The sequence below is a fragment of the Carcharhinus amblyrhynchos genome, chromosome 25 (assembly GCF_965287045.1).
Source record: "Carcharhinus amblyrhynchos chromosome 25, sCarAmb.v2.hapA, whole genome shotgun sequence".
In the NCBI taxonomy this organism is placed as follows: Eukaryota; Metazoa; Chordata; class Chondrichthyes; order Carcharhiniformes; family Carcharhinidae; genus Carcharhinus; species Carcharhinus amblyrhynchos.
In genome coordinates, this window is record NC_137348.1 from 27,189,315 (window position 1) to 27,204,332 (window position 15,018).

The following is a 15,018-nucleotide window of genomic DNA, read 5'->3' on the forward strand; positions in this document are numbered from 1 at the left end:
CCAGGCAAAAGGCGGGGAATTATAGGCCGGTTAGTTTAACGTCTGTGGTGGGTAAAATGTTAGAATCTGTCATTAAGGAGGAAATTGCGAGGCATCTTGAAGGGAATTGCTTGATAGAGCAGACGCAGCACAGTTTCATTAAAGGGAAGTCGTGTCTGACAAATTTACTGGAGTTCTATGAGGATGTGTCTAGGGCGGTGGATAGAGGAGAGCTGGTGGATGTGGTCTTTCTAGATTTTCAGAAGGCGTTTGACAAAGTACCTCACAAGAGGTTATTGCAGAAGGTCGAGGGACATGGAGTTGGGGGTAGGGCGTTAGCGTGGATAGAGGATTGGTTGTCAAATAGGAGGCAGAGAGTGGGGGTCAACGGGTGCTATTCGGATTGGCGGATGGTGACTAGTGGAGTGCCCCAGGGGTCGGTGCTGGGGCCTCAGCTTTTTACCATTTATATAGATGATCTGGAGGAGGGAACCGAGTGTAGGGTGTCGAAATTTGCTGATGACACCAAGATAGGGGGAACGGCAAATTGTGCGGAGGGTGTGGAGAGTCTGCAGAAGGATCTAGATAGGCTGGGCGAATGGGCCAGGAAATGGCAAATGGAATTTAATGTTGGCAAGTGTGAGGTGGTCCACTTTGGTAGGAAGAATGGTAGGAAGGACTATTACTTACGGGGCGAAAAACTGCAGCAGGCAATGGTGCAGAGGGACCTCGGGGTCCTTGTGCATGAGTCGCAAAAACCCAGCTTGCAGGTGCAGCAGGTGGTCAGGAAGGCGAATGGGATGCTGGCCTTCATAGCGAGGGGGATTGAATATAAAAGTAGGGAGGTCTTGCTGCAGCTGTATAGGGCATTGGTGAGGCTGCAGCTGGAGTACTGTGTGCAGTTTTGGGCACCGCACCTGCGCAAAGATATTTTGGCCTTGGAGGGAGTGCAGAGGAGGTTTACTAGGCTGATACCGGAGATGAGGGGGTTGAGCTATGAGGAGAGGCTGAATAAACTGGGCTTGTACTCGTTAGAGTTGAAAAGAAGGAGGGGAGATCTCATTGAGACTTATAAGATGATGAATGGGATGGATAGGATAGAGGTGGAGAGACTCTTCCCGCTCAAAAAAGACAGTAGGACTAGGGGGCACAGCCTCAAGATAAAAGGGGGGCGGTTTAGAACGGAGTTGAGGAGGAATTTCTTCACTCAAAGGGTGGTGAATCTCTGGAATTCTCTGCCTGTTGAAGTGGTGGAGGCTGCCTCGCTAAATATTTTTAAGACGCGGGTTGATGGGTTTTTGATAAGAGAGGAGATTAAGGGTTATGGGGAGAAAGCGGGAAAGTGGAACTGAGCAGCGACAGTCAGCCATGATCTTATTGAATGGCGGGGCAGGCTCGAAGGGCTGGATGGCCTACTCCTGCTCCTATTTCTTATGTTCTTGTGTTCTTATAAACAAAAGGGGCAAGCAATTGTGTATCTCTGTCATCAATCAGAGTAAAGGATTTTGAGAGTAACAGTGTAAGGACTGAGAAGGAAGTGCAAAGTGGGTGAATTCAGTGTCAAATCAGATACAGAAAGTAAAATAGAGAATTGTTGGCACGGTGGCACAGTGGTTAGCGCCAGGGATCCAGGTTCAATTCTGGCTTTGGGTGACCGTCAGTGTGGAGTTTACACGTTCTCCCCCTGTTTGCATGGGTTTCCTCCGGGTGCTCCGGTTTCCTCCCACAGTCCGAAAATGTGCAGGTTAGGTTGATTGGCCAGGGCAAATTGTCCCCTAGACGTATAAGTTGGGGGAATTAATGGGATAAATAGGTAAGGGTTGCAGGGATAAGGCCTGGGTAAGGCGTTCTTCTGGAGAGTCGGTGCAGATTTGATGGGCCGAATGGCCTCCTTCTGCACCATAGGGAATTTATTCTATGATTGGATTCAGGTAAAAGAGAAACAGAAAGGAAATGTCAACATTTAAATGTGACGCGTTAAAATCTCCAACAATTGAAGGAATAAGACTTTTCAAATTCTTCATGGGATGTGAGCATTGCTGATGAGGCCAGGATTCGTTACTCATCCCCAATTTCCCTTGAGACGGTGGCAGGGAGCCATCCCTTTGAATTGTTCCGATCCATCCACTGTAGTTATATCACAGTGCTGTTCCTGTACAAGTTCACGGAGCTTCATATGTTGTCCCTCTCCAAAGCCATTCTGACCTTTCTCTTATACAACTGTTGTGATCACTGACCATCCGGTGTAGAGGGGAGGGTATTATCCAACCCAGCAATCGCAGTTGTTAATTTTTCTTTGAAGTTTTAGCTTGTGTTTGTTTTGATTTTGTTACATTTGGTCAGTAGTACCCCTTTCAAAAGTGGGACTTAGTTGGCAATGGGTTGACAAATGAGGTGTACGGTTATCCACTCACAAAAAAGGGGAGAGAATTCATTCTTGGAGCATTTGGACACAAAGATTTTGGGAACTTCGGAATAACTATTTCATTGAATGGACCACCACTTTTTCAGTGAATGCATCAGGTGAAATCGCCTGTGAATTATTAACTGCAGAATGCACCTCAGAAATAGAATCATAGAATCCCCACAGTGCAGAAGGAGGCCATTTGGTCCATCGAGCCTGCACTGACAACAATCCCATCCAGGCCCTATCCTTGTAACCTCATGGCTAATCCCCCTGACACTGAGGGGCAATTTACCATGGCCAATTCACCTAACCTGCACTTCTTCGGACAGTGGGAGGAAACCGGAGCTCCTGGAGGAATTTCACACAGACATGGGGAGAATGTGCAAACTCCTCACAGACGGTGACCCAAGCCAGGAATCAAACCTGGGTCCTCGGCGCTGTGAGGCAGCAGTGCTAACCACTGTGCCACCCCTGCACTATCCTTATACTTGGCATGATTGTGACAAAAACTAAATTATGACCAAAGCTTTGAACTCGGTTATATCCAACCAGACAACTCATATTAAAGTTTCTTTCCACCGTTTGTGTTGAACTAGGCTCTCTATGTACTAAAATGGATGCAGTGCAGGAATGTTAAATGGACCATGAAGAATACAAAGGCCTATTTTTAATCCAGGATTGCACAACTCAAGAAACAACAATGGATTAAAGGTAAGACTGATTCCATTTGTGGTTATGATATGTCGGTTAGATTTAGCACTTCAGAACAAATGGAAACAATGGTTAGCACTGCTGTCTCACAGTGCCAGGGATCTGCGTTCGATTCCGGCCTTGGATGACTGTGGGGAGTTTGTACATTCTCCCCATTTCTGCGTGGATTTCCTCCGGGTGGTCCGGTTTCCTCCCATATTCCAAAGGTTAGGTGGATTGGCCATGTTTAATTAACCCCAGTGTCCAGGCCAATATTTAACCCTCAATCAAAATGACAAAATGATCTGGCCATTTACACCATTGCTGTTTGTGGGAGTTTGCTGAAGTTGCTGCATTTCCAACATGGCAACAGTAACAGCATTTCACAAGTGTTTCTTTGCCTTTAATGTGCTTACAGGCATCCTGAAAAATGCTGCATATGTGAGCCATAATTCTTTATTCATGTGGACTTCCAGGAGGCTTTTGATAATGTTTTTCACTAGACACTATTAACTGAAGTTGAAGTACAAGAAATTGAAGGCTAATTATTGACTTAGTTCAGAAATGAGTGGAATGAGCCAGAGAGTATGGATAAGTGACTCACTAGTGAGCATTTTATTATTCATGTAAAGTTTGCAAATTAAATCTCTGTCTCTGAGAGAGTGCTTAAAGGTACCAGCCAGGTATCCCAGAAGAACCTGTGTTGGGACATGTATTTATTAATGGCGTAGATGACGGGATGGAAAGACACATACCCAGATTTGCCAATGGCACAAAGGTAGATGGAATGGTAAGCAGTGCAGATGGGAGTGCAACAGTGCAAAGGGATATTGATAGATTAATTGAATTTCAAGTTAACTTTAATTGGGGCCCAGGAGAGGAGTGTTGCAGATAGTGCCAAATATGCCAGGGCTCAGGTTTGATGTTGTAAATGGAGTTTCTCACCACCCAGATAGGGCAGTTAGAGATGCCAACCTGGAAGGCCAGCTTAAGAAAAGTTAGAATTATGAGCCTGCAAATTCCAATCATTTTAAAGCTGGTCTATCAGGTCAGTTTCACTGACATTTGCTGAGCTGCTGCTTCCTACTTCCAGGTAACTTCGTGGTTTATGATTTTCTATTTTCTAAAGCCCACCAGAAAGCCACATAGCTTTTCGAAGGTCAGAAGTAGTTCCCAGTCACAGCTGATGTCAGGAGGCTCAGTTGAATATCTGCATGAGAAATGGTAAATGAAATCCCTGTAATAATTCTAGAGCCAATTGGATGCTGGGGTGGGGGGGATAAGCAGATGGTTACATGCAGGTGGTGAGGGAGTAGTGGGGGTGTGGTGGAGGAGGTCGGGGATGGGGGGCTGAAGATTGGTGAGGGGTGTGGCTGTGGGTTTGGGTTGGTGGAGAGTTGCAAGATCACTTTTAAGATTCAGTAACATCAAGTTAACATCACTCTTAAAAATATTTTTGAATTTAAATTAGCATATAAGTTGCAGTCGAAATTGTCATTTTGCCCCGAAGTAGGCGGCATGATCATAGAATAGAATCCCTACAGTACAGAAGGAGGCCATTTGGCCCATCAAGTCTGTATCAACCACAATCCCACCCAGGTCCTATTCCCATAACCCTACACATTTACTCTGCTAATTCCCCTGACACTAAGGTAATTTAGCATGGCCAATCAATCTAACCCACATAATCTTTGGACTGTGGGAGGAAACCAGAACACCTACACTGACATGGGGAGAATGTGCAAACTCCACACAGTCAGTCACCTGAGGCAGGATTTGAACCTGACACTCTGGCGCTATGAGGCAGTAAGGCTAACTACTATGCCAGCGTGCCATCCATGATTCTAATGACTTGATGTGTCGAGCTACTAGAGGTTTGCGATTCTTGGGCCACATCAAAATAAATGTAAAAAACGAAAAACCAGGAATGACAAGAAACAAGGTGTTGACTCACTATTGAGTGTTTTATTACTCTGCCCAAGTTTGAGAATGAAATTTCTGTTTGTCACTGAGAGATTGCTTAAAAAAAGCATTTTTTTCAAATCTCTACACCATCTCATGTGGGCTAGATGGCCTTTGTTGCCCTAACCCTAATCCTAATATTCCTGTGAATGGTGGGTGGAAACATGGCTAGAATTCTGCCTAATTTGTTTGTTAACAGAAACTTACTGTGAGCAGGCTTTATGGGGTGAAGTTGCCAAAACAGGAGTGCATAATGATCTCATAATGAATCATTAAGTTATGTTACACTGCACATGATTCTCATTGACATCAACACTTTCTTTTTATCTGCTTTCCTGTTCTCCCTCTCTATCCTAATCCTTTCATGAGTTTCTGAAGTGTTGAAGTATCATGATAAGGTTGTGTTGTGTGGTAGATATTGAAAATATATTGTAGTGAGAAGCAGCAATCAGCAGAGTTTTCAGACTTGCTAATTAAAAAATGCAGTTGCAGTTGTGAACCAGTCAGTCTTTGCCCTCTGACCTCTTGAAAGCTGTGTTGCACAGAGACACTTCTGGGCTCTAACACTTCTCACTGACAGCAAAGACCTATGTTGTTCAATCATTCCGCTTTGTTGCACAGGAATCATTTGATCTTTCTACCCTGAGATTACTGATAAGATAGAATCTAATGACACCCCTTGTACAAGACAATTATATTGAATAATACTTGCACACAGGTGGGAGAAAGACTTCCACATCTTCAACAGAATGGAAAAGGTATTGTGCAGTTTATTTGGGTGGCAAGTTTTGAATCTTTCCCATGAATATGAATTTATTGTGGGGGAGAGGTATGGGGAGTTTGTGTTGCTGATATAATGTGTAGAATATGTTAGCAAGGGCTGAGGCACTCACTGAAATTGGTTTTACTGTCTGCACAGTGTTATACATAACGAATGGGATATTTTCCTGTCACATTAACAATATTGCATGGTGCTTTTAAAGTAAAACTTGTAGTCTCTGGTTTGTTGAATAGTGGGATCACTTATAGGACACACAGAAACTACAACTGTGTTATTTCTTTGCGGCTCTCAATATTAATGATCCATGTTGCACATATATCAGATGATATTTATAGCCAGATGCCAAGTATGAGGGTTGTAATTTTACTTGGACTTTTCTGAGATTGGTGAATTGATTGGTGACTCTGGAAAGGGGTAAGAATATTAGACATGATTGAGGGGGAGGGGGAGGAATAGAAGAATCCAGGGCTCACGATTTCTTTTCCCGGATCTGATTCTAGGTATTTGTCCACTCAAATTTTGCTATCATATCAGATCCATCAGAGCATTATCCCATCTGTGGCATGATGTGATATCAAAATTTGAGTGGTCAAACCCTACATTATCCACTTTGGGCCTAAGAATGACAGAATAGAACAAGGTATATTCTAAATGATGGAAAATTGGTAGCAGTAGAAGTCTGAAGATACTTGGAGATCCAAGGACACAGATAATTAAAATGTCATGAACAGGTGAATAATGAAAAAGGTTAATGGAATGCAGGCCTTTCTATCTAGAGGACTACAATAGAAAGGGGGAGAAGTCATGCTTGAATTACACAAAGCTGTTGCTAGACCACATTTGGAGAACCATGAGGGGGTTTTGGATATTTTGGCCTTGGAGAGAGTGCAGTCTGGATTTATCTGAATGATACCTGGACTCCAAGGGTTATCCTACGACGAGAGATTACGCAAAGCAGGATGACAAGAATTCTTACCCTGCAATTAATAACAAATGGGGTTTTACATTGCTATGAGTGGACATAGCTGACTGGCATGGTGCCACAGATAGGACAATGGTCTGATGGATCTGATATGATATTAAAATTTGAGGGGTATACAAAGTTAATTGTCCATTGCTGCTTGATCATTTGTTTTACTTACGATGCCTTTCAGTCCAGTTCTCTTTAGCGTGAACCTGTTACAATGACATTATAGGACTGGACTGATGGGTGTCTTCGCTGTGACTGAGTGAGCCAGGTTTTGGATTATGTGAGGCCTTGTATCAACAGCATATGGCTGGTTTGCTACAGCCATTAGAACGTATGTGGGAGTCTTGTGCTTTGCACAGCTTTCTATGCCTATGGTGCAGCGTACAACATTTAGGACTGTACAACCGACAGAGATAAATTGAGCAATTCTTAACAAGTGAATTCTGTACAGCCCAGTCTAATCAGATTCATAACAATGAAAATAATCTGACAACGCCTCATGAGGTTATGAATTGCATAAATTATACAGTTTATTAATGAAGCTTGGGGCATTTTCTGAAACCACATAGAATCCTACAATGTAGAAGGAGACCATTCAGCCCATAGAGTCTGCACTGACACAATCCCACCCAGGCCCTATCCCCATAACCCCTAGCTAGTCTGCCTGTCACTAAGGGGCAATTTGGTATAGCCAATCCACTTAACCCGCGCATGTTTGGATTGTGGGAGGAAACCCATGCAGACGGGGAGAATGTGCAAACTCCACACAGATAGAGGCCCAAGCTTCACAGTAGCACAGTGGTTAGCACTGCTGCCTCAGTGCCAGGGACCCAGGTTTGATTCCAGGCTTGGGTCACTGTCTGTGTGAAGTCTGCACATTTTTCCCGTGTCTGTATGGGTTTCCTCCGGGTGCTCCAGTTTCCTCCCATGGTCCAAAAGACGTGCTGGCTAGGTGTATTGGTCATGCTAAATTCTCTATTGGTGTACCTGAACAGGTGCTGGAGTGTGGTGACTAGGGCATTTTCACAGTAACTTCACGGCAATGTTAATGTAAGCCTACTTGTGACACTAATAAATAAAACTTAAGCCGGGAATCGAACCCAGGTTCGCTGTGAAGCAGCAGTGCTGATGTTATCCATGGTGTCTATTAAACTGTTTTAAACCACCAGTATTTGTTGTAAAGAAAGCAAAGTGTGCTCTAATACAGTGTTCAGCTGGGTTTAACAGGTCCTAAGTCAACACCAGTTTTATCATGGAATCATAATATCCCTATTGTGTAGAAGGAGACTATTCAGCCCATCGTGTCTGCACTGACGACAATCCCATCCAGGCCTTATTCCTGAAACCCCACATATTTACCCTGCTAATCCCTGTGTGCCCCCCCCACCACCACCCCTGACACTTAGCATGGCCAATCAAACTAACCCACACTAAGCCCTTGGATTTGACAAAGTGGACAGTTACTGCTCCAGGTACAGGAGAGGAGATCTGCCTGTGAATACGGATCTGCCACTGAAGGTCTATTCAAACAGCAGATGTATGATTCACAGCCAGACAATGTAGCAAGTCCTGCCGCCTGCAAATCACAGTGTCAGGCTCCGAAATTGGTATCACGGTACAATGGACACTGATGATGGCTCAGTGGTAGAACTCGCATTCCTGGGTCGGGGGTCATAGTTCATTCACTCCAGGACTTGAGACAGGCTAACACTTTAATGCAATATTCAGACAATTGATGCATCCTTTGAGGTACAGGAGACAGTAAACCCAAGGCCCCGGAGCATCAGATTGAAGTGTTTCATCCTGGGATATTTTCAGATCATTGGACCGTTGTGTAATGTCATTTACAATCCAGCTGAATCCTATGTAAGCCTCTTCTGCTTCAGCTATCCCCCTGTCAAATTTTAACCCTTATAAATTAGAGCAATAAGGTTGCAGATGGATCGATTTTCTTTTCCTCTGATGATAATCAGTTACGAATCGAAAGCGCTGACCCGATCCAACACAAATTCTGATATGTTTGATCCAGCCAGCCTGTCACTCTGATATTAAAAAAACCCTGCTTCCTCAGTAAGAGTGCCCCTTTGGGAAGCCATGAGTAAACATCATTAAGGCCCCCGATTGAACATTGTGTCAAGGCCCTGCGTGGTTGTCAGCTCATCAAGATTACACTGTGTAATAAACAGCCTTCCGCAGCACTGCTGCCTTCAGCGAGGGGACGCTGGAGGACAAAAGCACCCGACGCTGCTGACATCATGATGGCTTCCCACCCACCTGGTTCACACTCCCAGTTAACATCGCGCTTTGTATTTATCTTCAGTGATTTCACGCTGGTATCTTTCTTGGCCTGCTGAGCAGGATAACTCCAGGCTTCAGCTGTGTCTTTCCCATGAGCTGTATAGCCACACACTTCGCTTGAAAGAGACCGAGGAAATTGATGTTGAGAAATCACAGCAAGGCACATACCTCAGTGTCTCAGTTTTTGCTAACCTGACTACACGTAATTTATCAATCGTTTGCATCTTTATTTGAAAGTTATGCAGAAGATACATTTTAAACTGAGCAAGATGACAATGGTGGCATATTAGCATAAGAAGTAGGAGCAGGAGTCGACTATACGGCATGGTGGCACAACGGTTAGCACTGCTGCCTCACAGCACCAGCAACCCAGTTTCAATTCTGGCCTTGGGTGACTCTCTGTGTGGAGTCTAGATTTTCTCCCCGCAGCTGCGTGGGTTTGCTCCAGGTGCTCTGGTTTCATCGCACACTCCAAAGATGTGCGGGTTAGGTTGATTGGCTGTGCTAAATTGCCTGTTAGTGTCCCAGGGGATCAGCAGTGTGAAGATGTGGGGTTACGGGGAAACGGTGGGTTTGTTGTTGGCACGGGATCCTTTGGCCTCCTTCTGCACAATAGGGATTCTATGATTCTGTTCTATGATACGGCCCTTTGAGTTTGTTCCGTCATTCAAAATGATCATGGCAGGCCTTGGGCTTTCACTCCACTTTTTCACCCACTTTCCATCATCAATTCCCTGAGACACCAAACATTTGTCTATCCCAGCCTTAAAGTAGTCAATGATAGAGCATCCACAACCTCCTGGGGCAGAGAATTTCAAAGATTCGGCACCCTGGGAGTGAAGAAATTTCTCCTCATCTCAGTTCAAAATAATCAGCCCCTTATTCTGACACTGCATCCCTGTATTATAGATGCCCCAGCCAGGGGAAACAATACTGTCTAACCTGCCAAGCCCCTTCAGAATCCTTTCTGTTTCAATGAACTCCAGAGAATACAGACCCAATTAAACTCAGCCCCTCATCAGAGGACATCTCTCTCATTCCAAGCCCCACACTACGGGACATTCGCTGAACTACCTTCACTTTAAGTACCAAGTATGTTACATCATAAGTGTCCCACTGCAAAACCGAGAAGAAGGATCAAGGTTCCTAGGCCTGTGTACATGCTTAGAGTACCTTGCACATAATTTGCATCCCTAATCCCAGCCATGTGGAATCTTGCAGTGCTCCCAGCAACTATGAAAAATGCATGGACCTTGTGTACAGCTCAGAGCCACCATGTTTCAAGGCTGCAGGTGGAATTTCATCATCTCTGCAGGCTTTGTTCCTCTTTATCTGGTTGATGGTGGTCGCAGTTCTCTGGAATTGGGCTCTTATCCAGCTCTTCTTTGACAGGCTGTTGTTGGGTGCAGTTGATGGCAGTATCATGCACTGTGTTCTTGGCACTGAATACTGTTTTAAAGGACTCCGATCAGCAATACAAACTGACTCCTTGTCGGTGTGTAGTATCTTGCCATTGATACACCTGAGAGGGTTTTGAGTTTGACAGATTATAATGCCTGATAGAAGTTTCTCATGTTGCTACTATCAGCATAGAGTTGAGCTTTCTCCACAAGGTTGGAGGAGGGGGGGGGGGGGGGGTGGTGGGAGGAAGGGGGGGGAGGAGGGGGGGGGCGGGTGGGGGGGGGGTGCGTGGGCACAGTGGTTAGCACTGCTGCCTCACAGTGCCAAGGACTCAGGTTCAATTCCCGGCTTGGGTCACTGTCTGTGTGGGGTTTGCACGTTCTCTCCTTGTCTGCTTGGGTTTCCTCCGGATGCTCCGGTTTCCTTCCACAGTCCGGAGATGTGCGGGTTAGGTGGATTAGCCATGATAAATTGCCCCAGGGGGACAAGCTAGGATAAATGCATGGGGTTATGGGGATAGGGCCTGGGTGGGATTGTACTTGGTGCAGACTCGATGGGCTGAATGGCCTCCTTCTGCACTATAGGGATCCACCAGTCATTTTGGATAATCCTTAGTTTACATAGGAAGGGTGCCAATGCTTGACAGTAGGCTAACTTTTCCTCTTGGCTGACCAAGCTGGCTGGAGATAACAGGTTTCACTCTATAGACATGAATAGATCTGGGCAGCCTCGAGATGAATACCCTGATGAGCAGCTGAAAAAAAACAGTGATGTCTTTTACTTTTAAGATATCAGGAGGCTGTAAAGCCGTTAAAAGCCTCCCAACCTGATTCCAAAATGTCAAGTCCATCTTTACAGAAATTTAACCCCCTGATAGGAAAATCACAAGTTCCTAGCTTTGACACCTGCTGGTGGTAAACTTCTGGTTCTTCCCGGCCTGCAATGACTAATTTCTGACAACAAGCCAAACACATTGTGAACTGTTAAATATTCTATCTGGTTTATCGCTTGGAAAAGTGCGCTATCTTCTTTAATTGCATTTTTCTTGAGTGTGCATGGAGTGAATGGGTGTGTTTAGACTCAGGCTTCGTGTATGAATATACAATCTCTTTTATTTTTAAACTCAGACAAGTCTGCTGCAGCTTATTAAAATTGACCACGTGCTGGAAGACAGCTTAGAAATAAAACTTTCCAAAACAACCATGTTGATTGTGAACAGTAAGGGAAGGGAATTGAGTGGTTCAATTCATTTCTGTTCCCTGTCCAGAACAGCGAGGCAAGGTTTGCTTTCACTCATGTTAATCTTTGAGTCGTGCAATTCCTGTAGATATGGAGTAAACTGATCAGGAAGGAAGGAAACATGCCATAAGTGGAGAGAAAGCAAGCAGGTGCAGTAAAGGTACTTACCTCGTGAATCCGGTCCTTCTGACCTCTTTGTAACTGCCCAGTATTCCTGCAGCTCAGGAATCTTTGCCTTTATGAATTAAAGAGCGGCACAGTGGACCCGGGTTCGATTCCAGCCTTGGATCACTGTACGTCTGGAGTTTGCACATTCTCCCCATGTCTGCGTGGGTTTCCTCCAGTTGCTCCAGTTTCCTCCCACAATCCAAAGAAGTGTGGGTTAGATTGAATACCCATGCTGAATTGCCCCTTAGTGTGTTAAGGTGTGTAGGTTAAGGGGATTAGCTGGATAAATACATGGGGTTACAGGGATAGGGCTTTGGTAAGATGCTCTGTTGAAGGATCAGTGCAGACTTGATGGGCCAAATGGCCTCCTTCTGCAATGTAGGGGTTCTTTGAAGAATAAGAATTCAGTTTTGAAGAGTGGGCGTTCTCCAAATGCTCTGGTTTCCTCCTAAAGTCCAAAGATATGCAGGTTAACTGGATTGACCATGCTAAATTGCCCTTTGGTGTCCCAAGATGTCTTTAATAGGTGGATTGTCCATGATAAATTGTCCTTTAGTGTCTAAAAATGTGCAGGTTGGGGGCATTGGCCATGGTAAACATGTGGGGTTACTGGGATAGAGTGGGAGCCAGAGCAGAATCAATGGGCCAAATGGCCTCGTTCTGCAGTATGATTCTAGGAGGCACCGGCTTAAAAAAATTTAGCGACTGACTTGCCTCCTGGAAGTTAATTGGCCACCAGCCCCGGTCAGGATACCTCACTTGAAACAGGACATAGGCAGATTGTGGTCAGGTTTGAGAATTGAAATTATTTTCCAATTGCCCTGTCCCTAATCCCCCATCGTTGGGGTTAAACTGAGCCCGTTCCACTCCATCACTGAAAATCTAAAGGATAAAACATTACTGATGCACTGTGTCATTAGTAACAGAAAGTTAGACCTAAAGTGGCAGCTGGATGAACCTTCCATTTTTCAAAGTTGGGAAGAAATATTGGGTCGCAGCAGCCTTTACACACTAAACAACGAGTTATTGTATTTAGAAATTGTATAAATCATTTGCAAGCCCCCATCAGGCTCTCTCTCTCTCTGTGGAATGTCCTGCCTGCACAAATTGTTCGCTATGTTAGGCCCAAAGGCCCCCTTCAGCAGTTGTATTTAATTTTTAAATAGCATATATTTTACTGCAGCTCCAAAATCGCCATTGCTTGTCATCGACAAAGCTTTGAGGTATAAACAGAGGAAACGGAAACTATTTATTTCTGTCAGTTCAACAACACATGAGCAGCATGACTCATTTCCCTCCCTAGTAATTTACTTCCCTGAAGCACTGAGTGTATAATTGGCGAGGCTTGCGGCTTGGTTTCACTTTTCCCATCTGGTCGTATTTATGCCTGAGCCCCTTTTTAAGTTTGTGCAACTTTGATCTGCCGGCTTCTTCAGAACACCTCTGTCCCGTCAGGAGGTGTAGGCAGGCGCGTTGCATTCTCTCCACCTTTGCTCCGTCCCCGTGATAACGCTTAAAATGTCTTTGTTTCGAACTCGGGGAAAACTCCATTCTCTGCACCTCCCTGCTGTGCAATGATGGGCTTGCCTCCTTTGTGGCATGTCAGTGCTGGACCTGTGCCAGAGAGGGTGTGTGTAAATGTGTGCATTAGGCTGGAGCTATCTATCCTCCCCTCTCTCGCTGTTGCACTGCACACAGCACACACCTGCAGGGTCAGGAGAGCACCCACAAGGTGAATGTTCCTAACACGAAGACGGCAACTACTTCAACTGCTACAGAAGTGCGCAAACCGAAAAGCTGCATAGTACGTACTGTCGGTCTAAAAGGCAAGTGTAAGACTAACGGTCATTTTCATCTGTTTGAGAGCAGGACTCTACTATTTATCTGCGACCTGTCTTTTAGGGCACTTTCCATGACGTCTTGTACGTGGGCTTTCCCACTGTTTGTAAAGCTGCCTTTAATTTAACATTGTGGGAGTGTGCATGATTACAGTAACTGTGATTGCTGACGAGGCAGAGATTGGGCAAGCCACACTAACTATTTAGTTCTTTGCCAGTAAGCCAGTCTTTTCTCACAACCCAAAGAAAACCTACATGAATATAACAGTTGGCACCACAATTCTGGGTTAAATGACTATGCATTTGTCCATAAAAATTGGCATTTCTGGCTGCCGCTTTGACAGCGTGGGTTACTGCTTTGTATTTTGCGTGGTTACTAAGCTACATCCCTCTTCAGGTAAAGCTTGTTGGATATTCTGAGGCCCTTAACCCTGTTAGTTCTGGCTACAGACATGTGAGTTCTTCATTCATCTGGGCAAACTTGGTTCTGTTATAAAATCTACGTGTGTTTGTCCAAAATGAAACTCAGTTGTTTAAAACGACCCAAAAGCGTTGGTGTCTCCTGCTGTGATTAGCAAAACGTCTTTCAGCTTCAGAACAAATAACTGATTTTCTTTCCTCCTCTTCTCAGCGAACATCAGGAAAAGTTGTTCCGTTGTAAACTTGCTGTTTACCTGTTTTTCCATTTGTTTGGTTTTTGTTTTGGAAGAAGGGTTGGACTGAGAAACAACACAAATAACTGAAAGTCAGGGTCATTATAATGAAGTAGTATAAGTAAGCAAAGCGAGGTAAGTAAGTAAAGTTAGCGTAAGAGAGGTTAGTTAATAATATTCTAATCTAAGCGTAATTTTTTGTTAAAAAAGGAAGGAAGAGGCTTAAGGGTAGTCATGGCCAGAGAGCTCACACCCATGATGTGTTCTTCCTGTGATATGTGGTAAATCATGGAAGCTTCAGTTGTCCCTTGTGACCACGTGTGCAGGAAGTATATCCACCTGAAGCCACTGGCACTTCAGAACTGGAGCTAAGGGCAGATTCAGTGCAGAGCATCCGCGATGTTGACCTGGTCAAGCAGAGCACGTTCACTGAGCTGATGAAGGTGAAGTTTGAACAGGCAGAAAGGGCATGGGTGACCACCAGGCAGAGTAGAGGAAGGCAAGTCATACAGGGAGTGCCCTGCGGCCATCCTCCTTTCTAACTGATATACTGCCTTGGATTATTGTTGGGGGAGATGACTGTGTGGGGGAAAGTAGTGGCAGCCAACAACATGGCACCATAGGTGCATTTG

The 15,018-nt window shown here is 44.8% G+C and overlaps 1 protein-coding gene across 5 annotated transcripts in view; it reads left to right on the plus strand.

Annotated features, from left to right (window-relative positions):
* The window catches only part of akna (AT-hook transcription factor), a 168,322-nt gene that overhangs the window by 12,756 nt on the left and 140,548 nt on the right, over positions 1 to 15,018 (plus strand). For all 5 annotated transcript variants that reach the window (XM_080211889.1, XM_080211891.1, XM_080211892.1 and 2 more), the window contains one exon: positions 2,983 to 3,097. The gene's annotated coding sequence lies outside the window, so the exon portion shown is untranslated. The remainder of the gene's footprint in view (positions 1 to 2,982; positions 3,098 to 15,018) is intronic.